Source organism: Genypterus blacodes, unplaced genomic scaffold (assembly GCF_046128005.1).
Source record: "Genypterus blacodes isolate CSIRO-AG114 ecotype Tasmania unplaced genomic scaffold, CSIRO-AGI_Gbla_v1 ptg000033l_1, whole genome shotgun sequence".
In the NCBI taxonomy this organism is placed as follows: Eukaryota; Metazoa; Chordata; class Actinopteri; order Ophidiiformes; family Ophidiidae; genus Genypterus; species Genypterus blacodes.
The window spans coordinates 721894-743391 of record NW_027466846.1 but is presented as its reverse complement, the minus strand read 5'-3'; positions in this window follow the sequence as shown (position 1 = coordinate 743391).

The window sequence follows — 21498 nt, the reverse complement described above, 5'->3', positions numbered from 1 at the left end:
TTGTGTCACTGATCACAGTTAATCCCTTCAGTCAGTTTTTCTCTGCTGTAGGTTTTCATCTTGGGCTGCCCTTTACTAGAAAAACAACAATAAGAAAAAGTTTGACTGGCATTCCCTCCTTTTTTCCCGCCTTGTCAAATAATTTCCATATTAAGCCTTTTCCGAATCCCTTGGGGTTCCAGTCGAACAGGACCAAGTGTGAGTTGAGGATTAGAATATAATCTCCAACTGCTTGCAACGTCTGTGCAGTGCTCTGGTATCCAGCTGCACAGAAGAGGGGTTTGTTCTGTTGGTGGCAGGCCAAATCCATTGTGTTTCCATTTTTCAACCTCTCCTGCTGCCCTTATCCAATTCAGGGCTTATGATTGTAATACTAAAACAGAGCGAGTTGTCAAAGCAGAAAGCGCGATGATGAATGCCCCGCTGCTCCCTGAGCTTGTTTGTTTTGGGGGGGCGTAGAGGGGCAGAATTGAATTTTACGCTTACTTGTTGAGGTGCATTTTCTTGACCGCAGCTACCCTGCTGCACTGTAGCAGGCAGCATTGATTAAATGGAATGGTTCTGTTATCTGGATAAAAACGGGAGAAACACGGGGATGATAGCAGGGAAGAAAAATAATGAGTTCTTTCATCCTGGCAGTGAGGATGTGTGCGTCTTCCAGACTTCCCAGGGAGATGTACACAGCTTAAGGAAACGTTTAATTAGAAAGTGTCAATCGTGTGTCTGCATGCTATGTGCGTGGAATAATAACGTTTTTGATGTGAATATGACGGCACATTATATTCCAGCCTCTTTCAGACCAACTCAAAGACACGCAATCAATTGATTTTGAAGAGGGACAAAAAATAATTAGCTGTCGGCAATATTGCTGCGCCTCTGAAGAAGACATGAAGCTGTTGATGATTCTGTGGCGCTGGATGGGTGTTTAACATATTTTGTATTAGAATAACAGGATGAGGTGGTAGTCCTGCGCTGTGTTATCCAAATTCCATTCCATATGTGTGTAGGCGAGTATGTAAGTTGTACAAAATGAATAGAAACTGTGTCATGGGAAATCAGGCAGCAGCAGCCAGAATGACTCATAAACAAGGAATTAAAAGTAATTATACAGCACATTTCAGTATTAAAAAGGAAAAGCATGTATTTACAAACTGTCTGGCTTTTTGCTCTTAATTTATATTAAAGTCATCCTTCAACCTACCTTCAGGGTATCAATTGCTCTCCCTACAAGCTCAGATACGAGTTGCAAATTCTGTTTTACGGTCCACTTTCCTATCATAAATGAATGCATAAATGTCTACAAAATAACTTATCAAAGTGTCAAAATATCTACAAAAACAGTCCTGCGGTAAAATCCACTTCCTAACTGTCCATCTGTTTCTCAGTATGCTGCCCATTGTCATCATCGTTTTGGCAATATATTGATAAATAAATTACACTTGAATTTAGAGCTTCCAAGATATTAAACGATATATTGGTTTTAAAAAATGTATGGACATGGTTGAAGAATTTCAAGATAGATTGGGCGCAGTATCATTTTAATGCCTCATGAAATTTTAGTTTTCTGCCAGCAAAGCGGCTTTATAACCTACCAGTTTGACCCAAAAGGCCTGTGTAAGATGTAAGATGTCAAAGGTCAAGCTTTACTGACCGCACCGGACACTTCTTACTTAAGATGTTCCATCATTGGTCATCATTTCATTTCATTGTTTCATGTCTTAAATAAAGAGGAAACATTTAAAATCAGATCTGCTAAAGTTATGATTATGCAAACCAAATACCTTTTTTGGAATTAACTCTAGGAGGAACACAAGATAAACCCCATGTGTAAAAGATAATAGACATGTTCTGCCTTCAAGCAAAGCTGTCAGTAAGACACACATGGTTTAGTCCACACCTGCACTGAGGTTTGATGCTGTGTGGTGTAATGGACAACAATGGAAAGAAATCAAAATAAAGACAAACACCTCTTCCATCTGTTTATGAGCTCAGCTAGACTTCCTGTACCAAAGCTCACAGTTTGAGTGACTTAACTTTTTACATAATGGTACATCACAAGGAATACATGCAAATAACCGCAGATTGGAGGGAAGAAAGGTGAGCGAATGTGAAATGTGCTCCATTAACATAAATATTTCCATAAAAATGATCATCTTGAGAGGCCACTTGACACAAAACAGACACAGAGATGGAGTCAGCAGGTTCACCCACCATCTGATGAGTTCATAAAAGATTTATGCTAAGAAGTAGCTACTAAAGTGTATTGTAATCACTTGTTTACAGACTTACACCTGTTAAATAGAGCTATTATGAGCATAACTATCCGTACAGAGATCTGTAAATGTCATTGTTTGTCATGATTTTACAACACGGAACAGGAGCCCCTAATGGTTTTTGCTTCTTCCATTCAGTGTAGTTGCTCAATTTGACTTCCACATCCATAAGGGCTTTAAAATGGCCACACCAGTAAATGCAGCTTCCCTCTCCTGCCTTGTTAATCCCTGCTAAAAACAAACATAGATCACAATTAACAGGAGACAGCGGTGCTCTCTCTGAATCTCTTCCTCCTCCTCTGTGACTCCATCATGATCTGTCCCTGTCAGGAGCCCGCTTTCAGTTTGCTTTGGCCCCCGCTTAAGCCAGCCTCTAGCAAGTTAAGGGCTTTTGAGGAACCTTTAGGCGCTCTCCAGAGAGTGGCCACCTGGGAGCTCCACAAAGTTCCTCAAACAGAGCCTTAGTTTAAGATTCATGAGCTCTGACAGTGCTTATACCATCATGCAGCATGTGGAGGGGTTTTTCGGAGGTGCCTTAGTGTCACATTTTGGGAAATATGCTTGTTTGCCGTCCAATCAATATGCAGCCAGTACAGTGAAAGGCTCATGGCTGGAATGTAAAGCACCACAGACAGAGCTCCCATAATGAGACCGGCGTGCTTTTAGCGTACATTGTGCGGTACTTGGTTGGAAAGTGGAGGGTGTATAATTTGTTGTATCTTAACACATATTTGCTTCTTCTTTGACTGTATGCATTGAGCTGAAATGTAGAGTGGAGTGTGTGTAATTCGGTCTCTGAAGCTGTCAGTGTGTCCGGTGTTTGGGGGTTAACGAGCAAGACAGTAAGCCATGTGGAGCGTACAAGGGCTGTGGAGTGTTTTGTGTTTGGGGAGTCCTGCGCAGGATCCAGGTTTGCTCAGGCTTGTCTTTTCATATTTTTAGTGTAGTAATACCATCATTTCAGGAGTCAGACAAGGCTACCAGATTTCTAAACAGGCATTCTGCTCAAGCTGCTGATTAAAAGCCCTGCCTCAGGTGTGGTGGCAAAAAAATAGTTTGCTGCATTAAGGTGCTCTTCAGCTTAAATAGGATCTTTGATGACCCTCCAATGAACCCCCTCTATGTAACGTGTAATGTAGCCAAACACAGCCTACTGCACTGGCAACTAAAACCAAGTTAAACATGGAGACACTGAGCTTATTTACTGCCTCCATAAAAGCTTGTGAGTCAAACGGGAAGAAGAGGCAGAAGATGGAGGACTGGGTAAGAGATGGAGCAGCTGCGGGGCTCTGCTTTCTGAGAGGCTATAGTTTGTTATCAGAAGAGGCCAGAGCATCAAACAAATCAGAGGACGAAGCTTTAATCGCAATAAATTCACCGACACACACATGCAGCTTGAAAAACACACATGTGGATGAAGGAGAAGAGGGGGTCTCCTAAATGATGCTTCTTTCATAATAAACCGACAGACACAATGTGTTCACAGTCATACACACACTCACATACGGTGTGATTCATAATAGTTTCACACCTCCTCAATATGTCTTAGCCACAAGCACACACAGGACTATGCAAACGCAATGGCAATCAAACAAACAAGCAGGCATTTGCACGCAAACACAATCATTCTTTCTTTCATACAAACAATTTTCCACTTATCCACTCTGCCCACAACCGGTTTTGTGGGCAAAAAAAAAACAGAGTCGCTGTTCAGTAGCAGATAGTGTGTGAGCCTGAAGACAAGAAGGTTCAGCTGAGGTTATTGGATTAGTCCTATTCTCTTTGTACTGTTGTGGCCTTAACTCAGAGTCACAGTAAACGGATCAAACGCTCCATGAGGGCACATGGGAGCATAAGCAGGACAAACTCAAAGTCGAGATGCTCTTGTTATTGCCGGAAGGTTCTGATTCATCCGTAGAGTTGGCAGGAGGACAGACAGTTTCATCAATTCAGTGATCACTACAGCGTTGCATAATACTGTCAAGTGTTTATGGGCAAAGCAATGAGCAGCACATTGCACTGCCCTCGTTCACTCACCAATTGACTAAATCCATTTATGCAGTCACCCAAGGTGGTAATTATTAACTTCTATTGATTTATGCTTGGCCTGATGAAATTGTTGTTGGATCTAAACGATACGAAAACATTTCATATTGAACATATATGCAAAAATCTGTCTGTTTTTTTTTACTATTTGTTTTTATTGAAGCAAACATTTCACATGACAGTGGTCATACATATAGGATATTTTGGAGATCTTTTTTTTTACAGAAGGAAGGCGGAAGGAGAGAGAGAGGAGGAAAGAAGGTTGTATTATTATTATTATTATTGTTGTTGTTGTTGTTGTTTAACTTTTATACGTCCATCCTGGCCCGCCTGGGATGTAAAATATAATGAAAAATAAAAAATCAACTATTTGGTGTTATAATACTAAAGCATTCTAATGGTTACTGTAAATTGTTTATACACGTTTGTTTGTTTTCTTTCATTTGAAGAGAAATGTAATGGAAATGTACACTGTTCTCCCAAAATTCTCTTAAAAATGTTTACAAAAATGTCAAATGGATAATTAGAGACATAAAAGTTGATTTTATATTTAATATATTGAATATTTACTTTCCATTCATTGTTAAATGTAAGATATAAAAAGTTGAAATAGTGACGAGTTCCCATCACAAGTTAGAAGAGAAGTAAGTTCATCTCTCTGATTGGCAATTTTCATTTATTTCAGTCCTTGTGTGTGCAGTGTTTATCAAATCGTACAGAGTGAGTGTTCCAACAACCAAAACCTGTCAGGTGTGTACGTCTCATCCAGAGAGATGAACCACAGGAATCCTCAACCCGAGTGTTTAAAGTAACAGTAACAATAACAGTTTTCGGTGCGGATGAACAGTTAAAAGTCAAGCACAAGCTGTAAATACACTGGAGCTATTGGCGAGCTAATGATGTGTCTTTTGTATAGCACACACACACACACAACTACACAAATACACAGGCACACACACACACATGCTTTGATACTCAGTGATGCCTCAGTCAAACATATTCCTTTTCTAACACAGTTAGTGTCTGGAGTTTTGACACTGCAACAGTGTTTGTGTCATTCTGTGATTTCTGACACACACATTATCAGCCAGTACCAACAAAACAGAATATAATTAATAGAAAACAATAGAGGTTATATCCCGATCACAAATAAGGAATCACAGTCCTGCTTTTTACATTTGTTTCATTGCAGCTGCACTCTTACACAACCCCACCCAAGACTAATTGTTTGGAGGGGGGTGCTGGAGATTTCTACAGCTGAGTATGCAGCTAATTAGAGTTTTTGTGGCTTATATAAGAGGTATTAATATAACAGATGATTTTGTAGGTTTTGTGCTCCTAATCAGCTGTGTAATGTGTGGATATCTGCGAGCAAAAATCTCAAGGATTTTGTAGATTTAGTGTTATTGTTAAATTGTTACACTTGGCATGGTTGCTCAACATTTATAGCATCAAGTTAATATTCAAAGCCTCCGTTAAATCCCACAGCAATGGGAATGATTTGAGGTGGTTAGAAGTTCTTAAAAGGGACAGAAAGAAATTCAACAGCTACTTTTAATTTCAGCTTTTTTCATTCTAATCATCATCATGTATCATGGCCAAAAAAACATCTCCCGCCATGCACAGAGCACAGAACCCTTTTAAAGAATTACTGGTATCTTAAAGTGTTTTAGCTCATCAACTGAATTTTGTTGATGTTTGTAATGTGAGCCATGGACGCCGAGGCAGCTGTCACACGCCGAACGTCGTCTCACCCCAGGCCACATCTCATTAGCATGGGCAGACGCCTCCTTTTGGATGGAGAGGAAGCCAACATAAAACACTTCACACCGAGCCAATCTCTCACTCCTGCTTTGCCACAGTCGCCCTGTTACCTGCTGCCAAGAGCTCTTTCAAAGGAATATTTCCTGCTCCAGTGACGCATGGGAGCAAAAACCTCCCCATGGGTTTGCCCACTTTTCATGGTAGAGGGGACGTCTCCTTTACAGAGGAGTGATACTGCAAAAAGTGTCTGTCCTCAGTAGAAAGCATTTGATCTTCAGTTCTGTCTTACAATGTAAATATCTGAGGTGATACTCTTAACTCAGTATCTGAGATCATTTGTTTATAGGCTTGATATGACAGTACATTTACAGTAGATGTCTAATCTTAATGTTAAAACAGGACCAGCAGACAGCAGAGTCATGTGATTAACAGGTTTTATCCGAAAAATTGACAGATTTTAAGCGTAACCCCTAACCAAGTTAAGATGTCTAATTTGGTAATATCTGTTAACGCAGGAGGACTGTCACAATCTGAACAAGTTGTGATACATTTCAAAATGAAAAAGGCCTCCAGCGTCAACAATATTACAACCCTGCCCACCGGAATGGCAACGGGTGTGACAACAGACACATGTGATGAAGCAATGACAGAGCATTGGGGAGAACAACGCTGTCTGTGTGTCTGTGTGTCTGTGTGTCTGTGTGTGGTGTAAACACGTGTGAGGTCAGGATGTGTGTTGGTGCATGTACATGTCTGACTCATTTCATAGCCTGACATGATCAAAGCAGAGGGCGACAGAGACGGGCAGGGAGAAGGACGGGCCAATGGAAGCAGGCCAGTCCTCATGTTAGAAGTCGAATCTGTCTGGCAGACAAGTTATTCACCCGGCATCGTGCTGGCCTAGGGCTGATACATTTGAACTACAGCAGGGTCGAGGTGTTTTTAGCTGATGTGTGTGAGCAGCGTAAAAAAAAAATAAACACTTGCTCCGCCATATTTCCTGACAGAAGGTGTGCTTCTCCTCCGAATGGCACACATGTGGGCAGCGTCTGTGCCCGGTTTCGCAGGTATGTTTTATTTTGTTATGTTGGTTGCCAAGAGGTGGATAGGAGGAATAATAAGCAAACACATTATATTTTACTCTCAGCAGCAGCAGCAGCAGCAGCAGGGGATGGCTGGTATTCCTTCTGTTCAGGCACACACAGTATCGTGAACCAGGCTGATTGGGGATAGTGCCCACGCGCCTTCAGCTTGTTTACACCAAACACAGTCAAATAGATAGGCAGAGTGAAGGACTCCTGCTGAGAAAGAAACTCTCGCCCCGAACAAGGAATCAACTGGCATTTGCAGATTGTTATGCTTAACAAGGGTACTGAAACTTCACACTTTGCTTTTGTTTTTTCCATCCAGAGACATTAAGATAACATTTGCGTTGGGCCTCTCCCAAATTGAGGTGGATTTTGGTGAGGACATCTAAGCAATCAGCTTAAATTGCTTCCACACTTCCCTCACAAAAGATGCAAATGAGAGAAGCACAGAAGAAAAGATGTGAGCACAGACGCACTGAGAAGCAACAACTAAAGAGACATGAAACATCTTCGCTCCTCAAGCTTCCTCTGAAGTGACATCGCTCACTGATGACAGTGACACAGAACAAAGGCATGTGTAGATCAGACACGTAAGCAGCTGCTTTAGGTTAAGTTTGACTCGCTGTTATCAAGTGTGAACGTTTATGACTCATGCCAGTTTGTCAGGCTCTGTGATAAACCACTGAGAAGTGTAACAGCTACGTTTGGCCATGTATCATTTTCAGTGTGGCACTTAGTGTGCAGCTGAAACTCAGCTGCAGGCCAATTCAGTTTTGAAACAGCCAGCTGCCATGCAAAGAGCTGACATGCTCAATGGGACCAGTTATGGGTTTAGCTCAAGGACACTTCAACTGGAGATGGGAACCAAAACAAACAACCCACTGGACAACGTGTTCCTTTTGACTGTTTGTAACATACAGTGTGTTTGCGGGAGGCAGTAGCTCAGTGGGTAGAGCTTCCGCTTGGGAACCCGGAGGGTAGTCGGTTGGAGTCCCTGCCGAGCTGCCTCTGAAGCAAGGCACCGAACCCTCAATTGCTCCCCCCTCTACGAAGGGTTGTATTGTAACGTAAGTCGCTTTGGATGAAAAGCGTCTGCCAAATGATCCTAATGTAATGTTTGTTGACGAATAGCAGTTTGGCTTCCATTGCATCCTACTTTTTTGTCTTTCCTTTCCATCCTTACAGCAGAGCATTGTGCTGACTAAAGAATAAGGCCTGTGCTCCCAAACAAGAGGAGGTGATGTTAAAAGCTTGTGTGTTGCTTAGTTGTGACCTGCATGACTCACTGCTACTGTGTGTTTTCCTCCTGATGACCTCTCCCTGATACATTTACTCATTACATCCACCTGCAGCATTTTGTACTCCTACATGTCTGTGCGTCATCGTTTGCCGTTGTGTTTGATGTTTGTCTCGCCCCCAAAGCCCTTTTTCCCGTCGGAGACCACAATGTTTTAACTTTAAACTGGACGGCAGAGAGAGTTTGGTAGGCGTATTTGCTTCAAAACACCTAATAATCTGCTTCAAAACACCTTGGAGTGGAGACACTGTGGCAAATCTCTTCATTGTATTCCTGGGGCAATTTGTGGAAACTGGTTTGGCACGTTTCCATAGCACCTCAGCATTTGAGGTGAGAGCTTTTCAGCAGATTCAAAACAGCCACATTCTTATTATGTGCCCTTCACTTTTATTTGGCACTTGCAGAGAATGTGTATGTATGTGTGTGTGTGACTGTGTTTGGCCTATATTCCTGTTGTTCTTGAATGTTAATCTGAAGTCATATTAAATCTGGCTCTGCACCAATTAGAAATGAGAGGTTTAGTTTATATTTGCTTAACTACAAATGTGCTTTGATGTGTCGTGCCAAGGCTGACTAACAGCACATAGAATAAAAATACAGCTCTGTTACAGCAGGTTCAATGACTGAACTCCCCACAGAGGATTGGGGGGGGGGGATTTGAGTCTAATCCCAACAAGTACTGTATGAATGAGGGCAACGGAACGATCTCGCCGCATCTTGGAAAAGTTGCTTAGTGACGCCGCTGTCGAAGCTCTTAAACAGATCAAGCTGGAAAATTGGTATTTAAGGCGAGCAGTATTTATCAGGAGCTATAAAGCCGAGGTCCCAAATTGAGAGGAACAGGACTCTGTTACAATTGGGAGCGATGTGGACAAATCCAGCGACAGAAGCAGTCTATCCCCTCTGAATCACAGTAAGAGACGACGCATTTAAAAGCTGCTTTTGTCAGCTAAAAACAATGTGACTCTAAGTCTGGTTAAGAGGGAAGAATGTTTAACATAAGCTCCCTGAATTGTTTCCAAGAGAACACGTATCACTGTGCAAAACCCCTATGACTGCATTTTTCGTAATCCCTAAGCAAGTCTTATTGTGGTGGTTTTCAGGTATTACTTTTACTTGGCTGGATTGCATAGATCTCACTTCCTCCCTATCATTACTTTTACATGCATTAGGAAACTGGTATGTGTCCATACTGTGATTAAAGCAGAAATACCAGACAATACGGACAGAATGAATAGGATTCTGCAGGTTTCTGAAGTTGTATTAGCATGCAGATGTGTCTTATTCTGACATTTACATGCCTGCATAAATCAATTTCAAACACATCATCAGTTTCCCTATAATTAGCTGACAGAGGTGAGAGGTTCACAACTTTCAGACACACGTGAGTGGGGCTCATGGAGACGAACACGCACTGTAGAGGACGCTGTTTCCTCCATCACAAGTAGCCCACCGCTGCCCTGTCCCTGGCCTAAATGACCTGCTCCACCTCTCAACCTCTCCGCAGCTCATTTCTCCCGTTCTCTCTCTCTCTTTTTTTATTCTTCTTTCTGTCAAAGGCTTCCCGATTCCTTCCTGACAGCCACCAGAGCCCGTAAAAGCATTTCTACATCAATTAACTTTCACTTTCCTCAGCCACAGCAAGGCTTGCCAGGGCACCGCCACCACCCAGCGCCTGAGCTCCCACTGGAGCTCGGCTCAGCGGGAGATTCAGGGAACTTTTCACCTTGCCAACATATAATTTTGCTGTTGCGATTCAAAAGCAATCCAGTCAGCAACTACCAGGCATCTTTGTGCAGAGTAATTGAGTTGTTTCGCGGTTCAATCGAACAAGAAACTGACAGAATAGAGAAAGGAATGGAGAGGAAGGCGTATAATGAAAAGAGGAAACAAACACAATAAGAATGAAGGGAAGATTTACATTTGAAATATTGAGTAAGTACATCCATCAGAGAGAGGGAAAGTATAACGTCTCCTCAATGGAAATACTTCAAAGTAAAATATAAGATGATCCTAAAACTGCATGTGTCTGAAAGTGAGTGGAGGTACATGTTACTTCCCATCTCTGCATTTAAGTGGGCCAAACAATGCTACAATCTACGGCCTTAAAAAATGACCATGGAATTCAATCCTCTTTACCGCAGGGCCGTTGTATTAATATAGTAGTATTAAAAAACTGTACAACTGGGAAGCGGGGCGGCCTAGTTTGCACAGGGACAATCCTGTGTACAGTACAGCAGGTCAGTGGTTCACTCGCTGTTACAGCCAATGTTGCATCCATCAGCAGACATGTGTCCTGTCACAGTGTCCTTGAGCAAGACGCTGAGGCACACTACATGTTCAATGCTAATAGGTCACTCTCCATAAAAGTGTCGCACACGTGGTTTAAATGTTACAGATATTCTGGAATATTGACAATGACACCCTCTCTTTGACAGCATATGGATTCCATAGGTTAGTGGGTAGGAAGAAATAAAAGCAGATTAGTAACCAACAACTCCCATGTTTATGTTCTTCTATCTATCTATATGTCTATCTGTATTTACACAAACCTTCTCTTCTTCTTCTGCTGTTGTTTGTCGGCTGCAGGCGAGCAAAACATCGACACACTGCCCCCTCCTGGACTGGAGGTGCCACCGCAACACTTAAACTCAAAGTTGACAACACTGCATCATTTCAGTTTATTAAAAATCCTATATTGAGATGTTTGCTTTTCTTTAAACAGGAGAAGGTAAAGATTATCATTTTAGATAACAGAGAAGCACACAGGAACACTCTTTCACTAATGAGTGAAATGCTCAAGTAATAATTCTTAAAGGCATCACAGGCAAGTGCTTGAGTGTAATGTACTCTTGACAGGTGACTGAAACCATGTGAGGCCATGTCGAGGCTCAGTCATGATGAGCTTTCCATTATCGCTATGATCTCACATCTCCTCCTCCTCCTCACCTCCTCACCTCCTCACTGTGGTGTTAGAGCCCTTGACACCCATCACCTTGAGTTGCTATCAAAGTCTCACACTGGCGATACGTTCCCTGGGCAGGGGATCCTGGGAATAGATCTTATCCATCATTCTGTTCTCTCCTCATAAAAGCGTTCACTGGAAAACACCGCAACACAGGACACAGTGGAGAAATGTGATTTAACACCCACGATTCAAGGCTAACTAGCTCTCAGGAGCGCACAACAGCTGCTGTGGGCATGTTGAAGCCACGAAAAATCCCGCAAAAACTGTCAATAAAACTAAAAACTAAAGAGAAGACAAAGCAGCGGCTGGTCAGACCATTTCGACAAATACTGGCTGCATACACAAGTACAACAACTGGTAAATACTTGTAGTTCTCACAGATTCAGACGTCCTGATGAGTAAAGCTTCGATGGAATAACGTACAGCACCTTTTACAGAGGGCTGAACTGACATTGAAATAACATGACATCAAAAAATCGAAACTTGGGCTACAACATAGCCGACTAACCTCTTCATCTGAATTGAAGAAGCCTCTTGGATGAGGAGGTGAAACGTCCTCAAGCCTTTACCAGCAAGTCCAGTTGCGTAAGATTAACTTTCCTTGGAACCCCTTCTTTGTGCTTCTTCGTTCAGGCCCCTGGTCAATTTATTTAACCAAGCACAGGATGGAGCAGCCAGATCTATATGTCAACAAAGCCATTAGGATTGACTGTCTGGGGATTGTAAATATCCATAGTGATTGATGGAAATCTAACCACTAATATTGACGTTCCTCAGCATGGCCCCTAAGACTGAAGAGTAAATAGGGAGAAATAATTTCTGGAGGGTGGCACGAGACTAATCATACTCTTGCCCAGTCGCCGTTGGATGGACACAACAAATGATCAACCTTATCAAATGATGCCTCCATGTTAAGGCAGCAAAAACAGCAAAAAAGCATAAGCCCACAGTGTAGTGTAGCTCCAGTATTGTAGGCCTGTAAGCTTTTGTGTAACAGATTGTAAAATCGCACAAAAAAAGGCCATAAGTACAGTGAGAAAACAGATTTCAATACACAATCTGCTATATTAAACTTGTCTTACAAACCTAATGAAATTAGCTCTAGTGTCCTGGCATAGAGGGGACCTTCTCACGTTAAAAGACAATTACATTCTCTCCAAACAGCAGATTGAGAGGTGTACTGCAATGCATTAGGGGTACTTCTTTCCATTAGAGGCTGCAAAGATGATCTTTTAATAACGATAGCAGTGCATAATTGAGGAGGCTGGGAACTAATGGATGCGTTAACACCACTATCTGAGCTGCATTTCAATGATGTACATGGAATAAGAATTTCAATCCTCAATGGCCAAAGGAAAATACATGTTAATTCTTTATAGGCACATTTGCAACAGTTTAACATGAGTGAGTAGTGCCGTGCTCATGTTTGCCAACCCTGTGAGCAGAATCATGAAGAAACAGAATCTATTACACAGCATTGTAGGCCTTTAGTTCTCTAAGAAGTAGACCTTCACAGAGCAGACAGGGACACATGCACAGGAAGGAGCATGCAGAAGTGCAAACTGTCTGTTCAACTCTGATTTCACAACAAGAGGTTTCAGGACTTAAGTGTCTGAATTCTTTCCTTCTCAAGGTTGGTTATCTAACTTGCTAAGAATGTTTTTGAGCAATATCATTATCAACACTAGCTGGAGTTTGCAGTATCATCCATAGAAGCTGTGTTGGATGTCATAAAGTGATGGTTATTGTGATGTTAACAGAAAGTCACTCTATGCTTTAATATTACACTTTCCATAAGAGGATCAAAGAATCACAATTTGATTGGTGTCAGGAACTGTTTTGCTTTAAAACTAAATGTGCATTTGGTTCAGATGCACGGTAGTTGATGTTCATCGCCAGCATATTGGGTTGCCAGTATACAGGAGGCAATCTGGAGGAAGTCTCATAACTATGATTATAGGGATTACAGTACTAGTGTTGGGTCCTTCCAGGGGCCCAAACATTCCAGCAGTGTTCCTGAGATACATCTGTTCCTACGATGGCTTACGTACATGAGGGGATTTAAAGAGATAGATCACGTTTGGAGCAGTAATGTTCTTTTAATTGGGTATACATTTCAAATCCAATAATTGTGAATGGAAAACCCTGGAACTAAAGAATCTATTTGTATTTTTTTTCCTATGCCCAAACATCTTCACATGGGATAGTCCAGCTATTTTTAAACTAAAAAAAATCTTGGTAAATCAGACACTTTGGTATCTTGAATATATTATATCATATATTTCTGTGATTGAATTTCTTCATAGCTGAGAGAAGAATTGAGTGGAAATAACTGAACCAGATATCCAGCATATTTCCTTTCACTTCTTGTGTCTTATTTGCCCTCTGCCTCACCTTTTGCTCACACACACACACACACACACACACACACACACACACACACACACACACACACACACACACACACACACACACACACACACATTTATCTCACGTTATCGATAGTACCTTGGCTTCACTCATCTTAAATACACAATATGAACAGATAAAAGTACTTCATCACTCAGAGATAAACCTCTTTATCATTGAAACTGTCCAAATGAGAGGAAAACACAGTCTGCTCCCATAACACAGCAGAGACACATACAGCAAATACCAGTTATTGCCTTTGCTGCTCAGGAAACCACAGAAAAAAAGAAGAATCAGATCAAAGGCTTGATAGTATGAGAAATAAAAAGTGCCATGTTCTGTGTTTTTCAGATCAACACTTTTGATCAGGATGAACTGTGGTAAGCTGCAGGTTACAGAATAAGCCTGAAATCTGACAGCTGGATGCCCCATGCCTGATACAGCAGGGTCAGGATGCACACTGGACATATTATTCAACCAGGTAAGGTACAAAGGGGAGCATAAAACTGTCAGTTGCAAACTTAACAGTCCAATATGCCTTTCATACATCACACTCAGAGAGCAAATGGGTTCAAGTTAAAGATACAATGAATGAAAAGAAAATTAGAAAGACATCCGAATTTTTTAAAAGCAAAGCCGTTTTCCAAGGTTATTGCGTTTCAGATCCTTTTTTAAAATCGTTTTGAATTCCCCAAGCGCGATCAATTCAAACAATTTCAGCTCGTGCTAAAAGAGGTTCCAAGATGAGGAGGGAGGGAGGAAGGGGGGCAGCGTACTTAAAAGCTATTTTTCCTCACACTTCTGACAGCGGAATACATTTATTTGAACATAGGCCGTTTTGGCGATGGTGACTAACTCGACAGATACGAAGAGACCAGACCAAGGAGACGATTACAGATGAAGGTCAGCCAGTGGGTGTGTCTACATTTGTATAATAATGGCCGCTTCACTCAAGCATAAAGACTACAGTGGTGAGAAGAATAATTTCAAACTATGATCAAACATAAGGCACACTGATATATGCTATCCACTATTCAAAGACACTGAGGAGAGGAGCTAGATAGACACATAGAAACTGTTGACGAAGATCAGATTGTCATAGAATCGGTAAGTGGAGCAACTTTTCCCAACTAAACCTGATCCATATAATCAGTAGCAGCTTTCACATTTTTGATTTAGGTCTGCAGTCTTGTCTGTTATGAAATGTACGGATACTTTCATTAAAGTAGGACATTGCTGTGCCCTAATTACATACTCAAGTGCTGTATTTCTGCACAAAGCACCAGGAGAGGGGCACCTAGGCTGCTCAGGTTGTATTAAATGCCCTTCTGGTTTGCCTAAATACTCCTCCGGTGAACTCAACTGAGCCTCATTTATGACCTTAAGGCAGAAATGACCCCTAATACTTATTCTACACAAGAAAGGTGACCATACTTCCGTTTTGTCCCTTCGAAACTCACATCACTGCTGATCATCGTCTTGGTAACAGCCTGCCAGTGATCGGCCAAATCTCAGCACTTTCTCCCCCGCTGTGTCACAGAGCGCAGGTTTAGGGAAGCTGTCACTTCACAGCTTGCCATTTTCCACGACACCCGTTAGGCATCAGCTTGCTCCTAAAATTAAAAGAGCAACCACAGGCAATCCTCCATGTGCGGCTTGAGGCTCCTGTCACAACGAAGCTCCTCCCAAGACGTGCCGCCCCCGAACAAAGCTCCGTCGGCTAGCTGCTTTTTGTTGGAGGCAAATGAATCGGAGGCTTAATCTCAGCGAGTTCACACCACAGGCCTTTGTGCTCAATTCCAAACTGTTACTGTTAACACTTTCAGATTTGTGATATTCCTTTGTGTGTGTGTGTGTGTGAAAGGCAGCGGTGGCTGGTCAATACAAAGGCTGTGAGAATTGATCGTTCCCAGATGCATCACTGAAATGCATGTTTTTCTTTTCAACCAGCAAAATATCATTAGAGGCGTAATTCAAAGTGTAGCTTCTGCTCTAAACCTTCAATATATAAGTAACGCTGTATACACGCTCTTTCTGTCTGTGGTCTGAGTATGGCCTTGGACATGCACTGCTCTTTCTGTCTGTGGTCTGAGTATGGCCATGGACATGCACTGCATTTCTGTGCCGTGTTCATCGGGCTCACAGCAGCATTTTCGGAACTGAATGTCATCTCAACTGAGGCATTCTCAGCAATTCCAGGCATGCTTGTTGGTATTCGGTCATCTTGTCATTATGTCTCATTGTGCTCCATGATAAAACTCACTCACCCAAGTTGTCACGGCAACAAAATGAACATGACACCGTGTCAGGTTAATGACAACACGGCATTAGTGATTCAGCATTCACAGGTCCAACCATGGTTACATTCAACGGAATTCGATTGTTCGTTATACAGAAGTTGAGACTTTCTTTTAAACTGCATTCAGCCTTCTGCTGTGTAAAGATTACATAAGCCTTACTTGCGTCACACTCAGAGAGGGAAAGTAGAACTAGGACATCTCCGGTAGCAGTGCGAACGGTTTGCACGTCTCCATTTATCCATGAATCTATCCCAGTTAGATGAGGAGGAAAGTGGAGCAGAGGGAGAGTGGCCATGATGGTGAAGCCTTGCAGTGATCACTATTGTTCAATTCATTTACACATCTCAGCAGAGATATTCTGTCTCTCCTCTCTCTGATGTAGATGTAGCGAGAGGGAGAGATAGATGTTTCCATGTACATATATCATTGATTGAATTGACCATGTGTAAACGTTTAATTGCTGGGATAATAGGAATCTGTCAAACTCACAGCTTATATCTCACTACCAGCCAGAAGAAAAACAGAAAAAAAATGGATGAAATCTGTTTTGTGTGGTGCTAAACTTTCTCACTCTGGATCAGATGACGGTGTTTTCTATCTGAAAATGCAGCGTTAGTCACTTTGGGACGACAATGTGAGGCAATTTACACTTTGCTCACCGAGCTTCCTCCACACCTGAGACATTCACAGTTGTTTTGTGTGATCGCGGGTTTAAAACTGGTGTCTAAATTTGAGAAAACTGCTAATGAGCTTCTCTCTGCAGATGTGTTGCCTCTGTCTAGGTCACAACAGCCAAGTCACTGATTGGTTGTCGGTTTGTCATCGGCAAACAACTCCATGTTGAATTTGTTGAAACTTTGATGCAATACTTGCAATACTGAGACTGACTAGTGTGTGATGTGCGTTATTGGAAGTGTGAGCCTACCGCCACTTCAGCACAGTCAGCTGTCAAATCAGATAATTGCTGTTGTCTGTTCACGGTCGTCAGCATACATCTTTTCTTTGCCAGTTGATAAGTAAAGATATATTTACATGAAGTTAATGACATGAAGTGAAAATCTCTGCACAGCATATTCTGTGATTTTTTTGAATTAAAGTGTATGTCTGCAAACTTGGAATCGTGCTTCTTCTTCTGATTATTTGACTCACGTCTCCACTTTTACTGGTTTGGTTCCTCTCTTTAGCACACCCACTGATTGAGGTCTTTGTCTCTGAGTGCCTGTACCTGTATGTCAATACAAACCACAAATAGATACCTTTCAAACTTCAAATGTTACACACATACTAATGTTAACAGTACAGGAGGATTGTACTGTTCAACCAGAATGATCATTAGAATACATCAGGGATAATGAATTCCCGTTTTCCACGTCTAACAGGGCCGGTGGACAAGTGAGGCTGCGGAGTGACAGAGTCCTTTCATATGGAAAGGCGTGATGTCATGCCTGTGCCTCACTGAGTAATGAAAAACAAGCTCGATGACAACTTTTTCATTTGTTTCCCCCGGGCTTCCTCCCGAGAATTAGAGACGTCTATCGGCGACCTTGTGTTTGGTACCTTGCTCATTATTATGCTCCACATATTTCCACAAGATTACAGGTTTCTGAGGCAAACAAGACGACCACACAATGCAGACAGACATGCTAAAAAGAAAGCTGGAAAGTAACGGGCGACGTTATAATGAAAGGAAAACCGTGATGCAAAGCGTGCACACCCAAAATAACATACGCAGGCCAGACTTTACCATCTAATTTGTTTTCCCTGTCCTCCCTCACACACCTGACAGAGAACGATCAGTCAATCACAGCAGGTGTGCGGCACTGCTCCCAGCTCTCGTCCTTGCTTCACCCCGGAAGGAAAAACTGCACCGCCTCGTATCTGCGTGGCCGCGCCGTGAGGAAAAATAGGTTTTGAGTAAGTTTGTCCATGTGTGCGTATTTGTTTTGCTTCATCTATGCCCCATGCTTAGGTGTGTGCCTGTGTAGATGCTTGTTGGTGAGTGTGTGTGTGTGAGACAAGGCTATCCATCTCACACAAACCCATCTGCAAGCAGGAGCCTTGTTTACTCGCTCCGCGAACAGAGAGCAGCACCGGCGGCAGCCGTCGTCCACAGGTAAGCAAGCAGCCGGCGTGCGGGACGGGTGAGGAGGAGCTGGGGGGAGGAGAGGGGGGTCGGCTCCGTCTTCATCCATGGATAAATCATCCTGTACGCCGGTGTCAAACTTCCACACCTTTCTCTCCACTCACACCATCCACCCGTCTCACTGAAGCCATCCTTTTCTCCTCCCTCTCGTCCACTTGCCTCATTCTTTGCTTCCTTCTCACGCCAATTTAATTGACTCATCTTTCCAAAGCAACGCCTCTCACCTCCCTGCAGTTATCCTCTTCCTGTCCCCTCTCTACTATCCCTTTTCCCTCCCTACCAGTACGGCTGTACAGATTGCCTATGTCTGTCCCTCAGTCTGTTAACCTACCGCAGTTCTAGGTTGACTCTCTCTTCGACTATTACACCGCAAGCCAGCAAATTGACAGTGAAATTGCATCGTTAATGAATCCCCACCGGCAGAGCTTAAGCATGCAGAGTGTGGACCTCATCACAATCACAGCAACGGGGACGTCGGGTCACCGCAGTGTCTGTCCCTACAGTCGTCTGCCCCCTCCGTGTCGTGTCATTCCTTCAAGTTAGCTCCAGTGTTATTGCCAATCAGCTGTTTCCATTTTTCGTCTAGTATAGTATTTACTTCTATCAGAACCATTGGTTATTTCACATCAGGCAGCCTCTTCTATAATATCCCCATGTTTACTTTTCTCCTTTACCACTTATAAAGCATCAATGCAAAATATTCTCACAGAATTGAAGGTGTGTGTCTTCTCTCCCAGATTATCCAGAATGAAGTAGGCCTCAACAAATTGATATAATTCCATATAGGAATCCATCCTTTCAGAAGGTTAATAGAGTAACTATAGCCTGATACATGTTGACACTGTAGGCACGCTGAAGTTTACATTGTTCTTCCTTACATACATTGTTTTCTGTCGTGGCTATAAACCTTTAGTCAAGGCCTCTCTGAAGCCTCCTACATCTTTACCTCGTCGCTGTGTAGTTTAGCTGTCCTTCAAAAGCAATCCCTTCCCCCTGCCGGCGTCCATTCTCGCCCCCCACACTTGTTGCTCTCATCTGGTCGGCGCATTTTTCAAAACCGAGTCTCTTCCTTCCCTTTGCCGACCCTCGTGTCAATTTTCTAGGGCCCGACTCTCCCTTCCTCTCTATTCCGGAGGATGACAGAACAGCCGGCGTGGAGCTGATGGGGCGAAATTGCGCTCTGATGAATATTTATCCCATTCCGCCCTACCGCCGTCCCCAGTCACCATGTCACAAAGCCCTCCAACCCTACAAATGCCACCATTTATTTGTCACGGGTGAGATAGGGCCTCCAGAAAGACTTTGTACACCGAGGCTGAGGAGGAGAACAACCAAATCATTGAGCCCCACCATTTTCCCCATTCTAACACATCTGAGTCACATCAAAGGAGTGTTAAGACACTGAGAGGATGACTACATCGTCCTCAACTGCCGTTGTCTGTCGTTCAAAGACCCCAAGAACAGAGGATTCACTTTACAAAATTGTTGGAAACGTGCCTGGCTGAACAGCAACACATCAGAGGGAATTAGCTCCAGATGTGACGGAGATATTAAACAGTCAAACAGTTTTGAGGTGAAGAGATTTGACTTTTTTTCGTTTGTATATCTCTGATATTCAGATTTTATATTTCACATGAGATAAGATCAGATGTCATTTCCATCTTTTCGTTCTTGCATTTGTCCTTTCCCCTGCGTACCAATCTTCCATTATTATTCCTTCTTTCCGTCTTTCATTTTTGACTTCATTTCTGTCCTTCTCTTCTTTCTTTCACTCTCTTTCTTTCCTCCATTCCTCCTTTCGTGTCCTCTTTCCTTCCTTCTTCTCTCACTTCATTCCTTTCATTCATATTTGTCCCTTCCTTCCAGCCATCCCGCCTTGCTTGTTTACATTTGCTCCTGAACTATAACTTGAAAATGCTCAATAATTGGGAAGACATCAATATTTCTTTGCTAATGGACACAGGAGACAGGGGGCTTGGGGGGGGGAGAGTGGGGGGGAGGCAGGGGGGAGTTGTGCTGACATGATTGAGGTTCCTGCCCAATTAGCTGGAGATCACTTAAATGGTTGGCGAGCTGAAGAGGTCATTATTGTGAGGAGCTCTGGAGAAGCCAATTAAGGTTTTCCAAAGCTGGACCCGACATGCTTTCTCTTTTGGTTTAATGCTTCTCCAATAAAAAGCCACATGGTCGCCGCTCCATTAAAGCTTTGGGACTATTTGTAAAGTGGAAATACTTCATATATTTCAATGTAAAGGTCATGTTCAGCCATTTACAGAATGTGTGTCAGTCATATATAAGAATCTAACTGTTTTTGACAGAACAAAATGCACCAATGCGTCTGTAAGATTTTTTTTTTCACTGAGGTGCAATAGAACAAATCAGCTTCCTCCTTAGAGATGATAAACGTACGAGTGTACAGATTACAAAACCTTGCATGTGAGCATCAGCACATGCAGCTGTAAGGGGCCAGGCTGTGTAAAGGCTTTTACACTGCACACACTGTGTTGAAATGCTTTTTCATGCACAACTGCGCCGCACAATCTCGCTTCTCTGACCATGACTATGTGCATAATATCAGACCCAAATGTATTCGTCATGCAGTCCCAGCAGCAGCTTCAACTTCAGCAGACCTGCCGCCTCGTGTTCCAATCCTCATCGTGCTCTCATCTTCAAATTCAAGCTGAATCCAATTTATTTATTTATAAGGCACTTTTTAAACACAGGTTCTTTTAATTGTGTTGTAAAGCACTACAAGGGGTGTAAAGGCAGTTCAAACGAGAGGCGTATCACACTTTGGATATGAGTGTCTGTGTGCGGTTTGTGTGTGAGTGTGTGTATTTGTAATAGTAATCTCTTCTACTAAATGAAATTTAGACGCGACCATTTGGGACCCAAAGCCTAACTTGCGCTCCTTAGTATTACTACATGCTTAATCTTGTGGATTAAAGAAAATAATTAAGAAGTTATTAAAGGAGCATTGCAATGCTTATGCAAATTTTACCTTTTAAAGCTCAAAATCTTTACATAGATACGTTTTTTGTTCCATTCTCATTGAATGGCAATGCAGTTGTAATTGTGTTATTTAATGATTTAAATGCTGGCAATGCAGATTTTCACTGTGATGGATTTTACACCTCGAACAAACAAGAATCTGCTAGTTGATTTTCATTCGGTTCAAAAACTACAAGCCAAAAGTACACATTCAGAAAT